Genomic DNA, 7,482 nt, shown 5'->3' with positions numbered 1-7,482 from the left:
TGCCTGTATTTCCAGTTTTTCTTATTGCTTTTATTTTCATAGTTTTGAGATCATCTTTCAACTCTGTCATTATTTTGGTCTTGATTTGTTCACTTGTATGTGATTCTTTAGAGTTAATGGGTCTGATAACCAATAGATTCTGCTGTTTTATCAAGGTTCTCTTTCTTATATGCTGGGGGTTCTGCCGACTGGTCTGTCGTGGGTGCCCTTCGGTGGAGGCACCCAGTTTAGAGGTTGGAAGGTTCTTAAGTACAGCGCCGGCATAAGAGGGCACTGTAGATGATTCAGGTTCTGTGGTTAGGCCCAATACCCGCTCGGGTGAAGACTGGGGAAGCTTAACGCAGACGTCTAAGGCCTTTTCCAGTATTGTAGATCTTGACAGCTTTTAGCTTCTCATTCTCGATTAGAAGAGCTGTTGTGATTGTTTCTAGGCTTGTCCAAAGTTCCTGGACATAGTTTCCAGTGGCTTTGGTGAATCTTTTGGAGTCTTGGTTGAGGAGTGCCACCAAGTTCCTGTGCAAGACTGAGATGATCTGATGGAGGGAGGTGGTGTCTCCGTCATTAAAGGGGCCAGCCAGAACAGGTGGTGCAGGAATGGCAAGCATAGTGGATGGTGGGATCCCAGATGAGACCACCTGGTCCAGAGCAGATGGTAGTTGTGTAGCCAAGAAGTCTGCTGGGACAGGTTGAGGCGGCAGAGCTGATGGAGTTTGGTGAGCACCTGAGGAGACTCGCGTCTCAGAAGCAGCAGCCACAGGAGTGTTTGGAGCTGCAGGTAAGGCTGCAGTTGAGGTGGAGTTTGCCATCGATTCGTGGATGGAGGCAGCTATTGTTGTAGAGATTCTTTGGTCCAAGGTGGAAGCTGAGTAATTATGGTCTATGGAAGGTGATATACAATTATTATTCGTCTGTGCAGGAATAGGAGAGCAAGAGGAGCGCAGAGGACGAACTCTGGACCTCCTCTTGGATTTCTTTTTCTTTGACGAGGATTTGCCAGGTACTCTAAGAAGCAGAGAATTAGAAGTCTCCGATTGGTCTCTCTCAGACGTGCTAACCTCATCCTGTGAACTTTCATCATTTTCATTATTTTCAACCATCTTACTGTGCCGGGATGAAATTTTTAAGTTCAGGGCGTGAATGGTTCTACTGAATTTTAGTCAAATCTCCAGAAATGGTAGTGAAGAATTTAAATAATTAGCAGAAAAGAAGAGTTTACAACTGTTGTCGGTAGGGAGCGGTGAAAGAGATGGGAATAAATTTGCATATTGTATTCTTGGGCGACAGAGGACTGTTGACGTCACCCGAGGGTCAGTAGTCAGCTGTATCAATGCACAGTAAAAGAAAATCCCCTTCAAAAGCCAGAGGACTGTTGACGTCACCCGAGGGTCAGTAGTCAGCTGTATCAATGCACAGTAAAAGAAAATCCCCTTCAAAAGCTGCTTCAGAACATGCAAATAGTATGTTCCAAAATTAATAACCACATATTAATTAACTCAATAGACAATCGGTATTAATTAGTACTGACATCATAATTAATAAATAGATGTTCCTAATTAAAAGTTCTAACTTAAGTTCCTGGCTTCAGGAGGACCAATGGCCGATCGCCCTGGAGGTCACGTGACTTGTTATTTCAAACAAAAAATGGCCGAAGAAGAAAAAATGAATTATTCGCGTCAAAACTTTTATCTTTTAGAGAGTTATGAATAACTTAATACAATTTCACTATAAAATCAGTATCAACTGATATGAAATTAATTAAGGTATCCATAACTCTCTAAAAGATAGAGAAATCCAAAGATAAGTGGTCTAAAACTAAGGATGATAGTTAAAAACAACGGCCGGGCCTATAGGGCGTAGCCATTACGAACGAGCCGTGAATGAACGATAAGGGTGAAGATTTAAAATCGTTCATATCTGGAGAACGCCTTAGAAGTTAGGCATAAAATAAACATCAGTCGACTCACCGAACCAAACAGATCCACTTCAACTTGAATTTAATCCAAAATGATAAATTGGCACCACTTTAAAAAACACACTTTGAAGAGCACTAATTAACACAACCCAGTTCGAACTGTAGTCATCTCCGACTCCCGCCTGCAGCACATAAGGTATGTTCGTGTCGGACGGCACCTGGGATTTCTCCCATCTCCGCTTCAGCAGCACAGTGAGCACACACGCCCTGGAAATCATCGCCGGAATCCTCCCCTTGGACCAAGAGGTGGTGAGGAGAGGCACCCTCCACGAGCTCGCCAAAGGAAATGCTTGCGCGCACCTTGACTTCAACGCAGATCCAGGGAACAACCGCACCGCGAAAAAAAGAAGGCTCCAGACCCACTTGCTGCAGGCGTGGCAGGCACGATGGGGTACATCTACCAAAGGCCATATAACAAAGACGTTCTTCCCAACCATCGACAGATTCCAACCCAAATTAAATACATCTTTATTGTGAAGTAGAGTTACAGCACAATATCCCATCACGGCAACGAGCGCCAGGGGTTCACATATAGCAGTTAGGGAAAAGATAAGTACGGCGTACAAAAGAAAAGGCTACAAAATACAGCGAACACATACAAAAGGCTACAAAATACCGATCGCAAATGCAAAAGAAATACAAATACAGCATAAAAACACAGAGCTAGACACAAAGACAGAAATAAGTACAACTTGGCAATATATCAGGGTTCAAGGGCTTTGATAAAGTTGTGTCGGTCCTTCTTGATACTTATTATGCTGTCGATGTTGGCGTCCACACGGTTGAGGGCAGCGAGCATCTGCTTGGGAAGAAATCTCTCAGTGAGTACAAGCCTGTTGTGGTGAGCCACAAGTGCTGGTACCTACCTTAGGTTTTGGCTGTGGAATCCTCCAAGAGCAAGCTTCCAAATATTTGGAGATGATATCTGGCCTGTGATGAGTTTGGCTGTGAAGACCAGCCTCTTTTCCACGATCAGGAACTTCATCCTCGGGATGTCGAGTGCTTGTGCCATCATGGTGGTTGTGGTAGCGGGAGGTAGATGAAGCTTCTTATTGGCCCATTTCAGTAACCAGTATTCAGCGGTGTAGACCCGCTTGAGGTTTGTATGTGCAGCAGAGGCTCATATTTCTGCACCATAGAGAAAAGCGGGGTAGATGGTGGAGGTGATGAACCTTTTCACAGTGACAGGATGTCGGACGTGTAGCAGCTGCTGCTTTGAGATCCACCGTACACGAGAAAATCTGGTACTGATTTTGTCGATCTGGTTGACAAAGGACATCTTTTGGTCACACAGAACGCCAAGGTCTGTGTGCGAGGGTACGTTTGGTATTCGTATCTCTGCGAGTGAAACGTGGAGTACTGTCGGCATGGATTTAAGGAAGAATATAACCTGAGCAGACTTCAGTGGGTTGATTTTTAGATTGAAGTTTGCCAAGTACAATTCTAGATCCTTAAGCTGGGAATTGATCCTGTTGATGAGCTGAACGGGGTTGTCGCCAGGGTTAATTTGAGTCAGCAGTTTGAGGTCATCGGCATAGCATAGGAGACCATTCGTTGAGGCAATAATGGGCACGAGGATAGCTGTGAACAGGACAACAGATAGGACACCACCCTGCGGTACTCGAGCAGTAATGTCGCAGGATAGGGTGTGTTGTTGCCGATGGAGAATAAGTATTCTCTGACAGAGAAGAGATTCTAAAAAGCACAGCACATCACGTCGAATGTGAAATTTCTCCTTAAGTAGGAGGAGCAAGGCCGGGATTGACTGCGCTTATGTCGAGATATGTGGTTGGCAGCTCAGCTCTTTGTTCAAATGCTGAGAGGATGCGTTCTGTGGTGGCTGCCAAATTAGTGATTGATGATTTTCCTGCGATGGCATAGTGGATTTCAGGTGGTTTCGTCTGGAGGATTTGTTGAGTAATTGTGGGTAGCAAAGCCCTTTCAAGAGTTTTTAGCAGACAAGAGGCAACTGATATGCGTCTGAACTGGCTAACGTTTGTGGCAAATTGGTTTTTAGGGATGGGGTACACTCTGTACTTATTCCATTGGGGTGGGAAATAATGCTCAGCGAGGCATCTGTTGTAGATCGAGAGAAGGTCTATGATGAATGTGCTCAAGCATTTGATCATAAATTGCGGAATTCCATCCTCCCCCAACAGTACCCTATAGCCAACTCACCCGGCCGGTGTTCCGGGGATGCCCACAGGGATCAGTCCTGGGGCCTCTCTTCTGGAACTTGGTGTTGGACGGCTTCCTCAACCAGGATCTAAACGGAGCAGATGCTCAAGCCTTCGCAGATGACCTGGTCCTGATGCTGGAGGCGGACAATCGTGCACAACTTGAGGCTATTGCAAACAGGGCCATAGATACCCTCCAAGAATGGTCAAAAAATCATCACTTAAGAATATCACCTTATAAGACATCCTCAATACTTTTAAAAGGCTCCCTTGATATCAGGAGGCCACCTCAGATAAAAATAGAAGGAAAAACCATAAAACTGACCACGGAATTAAAATACCTAGGAATCATCCTTGACAAAAATCTTTCATTCACCCCACACCTCGTATATCTACAAAAAAAGATCAAAAACTACTCAGCCCTCATAGCAAGAGTCTCGCGAAAGGATTGGGGCTTAAGGAAAAGAACCCTGATCCTCTTTTACAAGGCTTTCTTCATTCCAGCCATCAGCTATGCAGCAGGGATCTGGTTTAAAAAAGCAACCACCGCAGTCAATAAAAGAAAGCTAGAAACGATACAGCGCAGCATCTTACTCACTGTCTCCAGAGCATGCTGCACGGTCAGCTCACACGCACTGCAGGCCCTTGTAGGGCTCCTACCCTTGGACCTGGAGATTGTCCGCTGTGGCATGCTATATCAACTATCAAGAGGGAACAGTGTAACTTGCATTGGCTTCACCACAGACCCGACCAACAACAGCAACGCAGAAAAGAAACGACTAACCAAATATCTTCAACAAACCTGGCAGTCCCGATGGGCGGACTCAACTAAAGGTGAGATAACCCGGAAGTTCATCCCGGACATTACCCAAGTGTATCCCGAACAGCCAAACTGGTTCTCACCGGGGCTCTACACCACCTTTCTTCTAACAGGGCATGGCTCTTTTAATGCCAAGCTGTCAACCTTCGGCATCAGGGATTCCCCATTATGCCACTGCGGAGAAAACCAAACATGGTCACACCTAATGCACGATTGTCCCCTCTTTGAGGACATCAGATGTCATTTCATCACAAAGATACGCTTTAATCCGAAGGAACGGGAGCACCTTATATTACATGAGGAGGAGCACTACAAGGCCCTCTCGTGCTTTGCACATGAGCTGTTTACCCGGCTAAGGGCAATGACCCAACCTCCCCAGGCTTGATGCAGGACCTGACTACAACTACAACTCATCGGACGAGACTCTGCTCTCATGAGTGCCATTACTTTGTCAACTGTACCAGAAAGCTCAAAGTACCACGATATCGGACGGGACTTTGCTCCCACGAACATCACAATCAAACACGGACACCCTGTCAACTGGACCGACAGCGCATGTAATTTACCCAACGAACTACCCTAGAATGTGACAATCACCATATGCAGGAGTGACAACACTGCATCGACGCCCAGATAACAGAACAAACAGTGAAAGTGACCACATACCAAGAATGACCACCCAAAATGGAAATAGAAGGACCATGACCACGACCAAACTGGATGAGACCTTGATCCCATGACCAACGCCGGCATTCAACCGATCTCTGAACAAGTCGGTAGGGACCTTGTCCCTGTATGTACCTCCTGGTGGGGCCAGTGTTATGATGCTGTCCTGAACCTGCTGGCCTAGCCACCACTCTGCAGCCAGGCTGCACACACGCCATATTGGCGACCTGTGCCGGCTCCCTTGTCCGGCCCTTTCTATCCCATCCCGGCAGGGGGGAGGAGACGGTCATACTGTTTCCTCTCCTCCACGCCACCCCCATTCTTCCTTCTGGCAGGGCATGGGCATGCCCTGCTGACACCAAATTGAGGCCTCCTACTCTATTGGCCTTATCCTTCCTCCTTTAACCCCCCAGTCTTCATTCTCTCCCCCTTCTCTATCTTTACACAAGCGAATTCCCCCACACACATAAATACAATGAATCCAAATTAACTGACGCCCATATTTCGGTCTATCCCTATTCAAGCGACATCACCCTACGCAATCGAGAGATATCACACATATATCTATACATATATGTGTAAAAAAAAAAAAATTTTTTTTATTTATTTATTTTTTTTTTTTTTTAAGGTCCTAGCCACTGAAATCTCAGGAAATTAGGTGGCAGGACCTGCCAGAGTGAACTAAAGACTATCGGGTACCTGGTCTGCCTCCACGGGGCGTAAGTGGGACAACGTTGGGCCTCAGAAGAGGTCCAGCGGCTAAATGGCCAGAGGAACAACGGTACAAAACACCACACTTCCATAAGCCATACACTTTTAAATCTCTGGCCTTCCCAGTGAACTGGTACACCCACAATAAAAGCAACGCGGAGATGGGGGAAACCCCTGGTGCCGTTTGACACTGAAAACACTTACACTTACACTTACTAACAGTGGCTGTTGTGGGAAGGGAATTGATGGCACGTATGAGCTCCTGTCACGTTCCGATTCGTGACCTGGATTGTCCCTAGGACATCTGCAGGGTTTTGATAGTCAGGTTGGACAACTGTAGATGGGACTGTGGTTGTATTTGAAAACCTGGCGATATATCTGAGCCATTCCTGAGGATCAAGCATATGATTGAATCCACCATGTGGGGCAGCATAGAATGACTTTCCTTTCCTCAGAGTGCGGTTAATGAGATTGATGTCTTTTCCCACGCCAGGGCCCACTTTAATCGAAAGATTAAAGTGGGCCCTGGCGTGGGAAAAGACGATTCTGTCTTGACTGCCATTCGTAAGCTTCCATTTCTTATGTAGGACTTGTTTCATTTTTGAAGCTGTTGTTGAGGTCAGCAGTCCACCACGATCTGGAACGGGGAGTTACTGTTATTACTCGTTTGGTGGCACCATAGTCGGTGACGAATTTAATCCAGTTAGACAAGAGTGTCACTGCGAGGCTGAGGTCGCAGTCAATGACGACATCCCAAGGAATGCAGGATGCTGCTTCTACACAGAGTTGAGGATTAAGGTATTTAGGTGCTGAAACGTATTTGACTATTTTGTTGTCAGGGATGTTGAAGTTTGGCACCTGCAATGACCATGTCAAAACTATAGGCTGGTGATCGGACAAGAAGAATGCGATGGGATCATCCTCAGCTGTGCATGGTGTTGAAGCAAAAGCGAGATCCAGTAGGTTCAATCCCATGGTGGGGTTCTCATTGACCCGTGTCATGTCGATGGATTTGAAGAACTCACAGAGCCTGATAAAGAGGTGATGGTGGTTTGGAGGCAGGTTAAAATCACAACAAACAAGGTGTTGTGCAGACGGACGAATATGGTTTAAGGTCCAGTTCCCTAGATCTTCCT

Source organism: Mastigoproctus giganteus, chromosome 8 (genome assembly GCF_048544385.1).
Source record: "Mastigoproctus giganteus isolate SK-2022 chromosome 8, ASM4854438v1, whole genome shotgun sequence".
Taxonomy (NCBI): domain Eukaryota; kingdom Metazoa; phylum Arthropoda; class Arachnida; order Uropygi; family Thelyphonidae; genus Mastigoproctus; species Mastigoproctus giganteus.
This window is presented reverse-complemented; position numbering follows the sequence as displayed.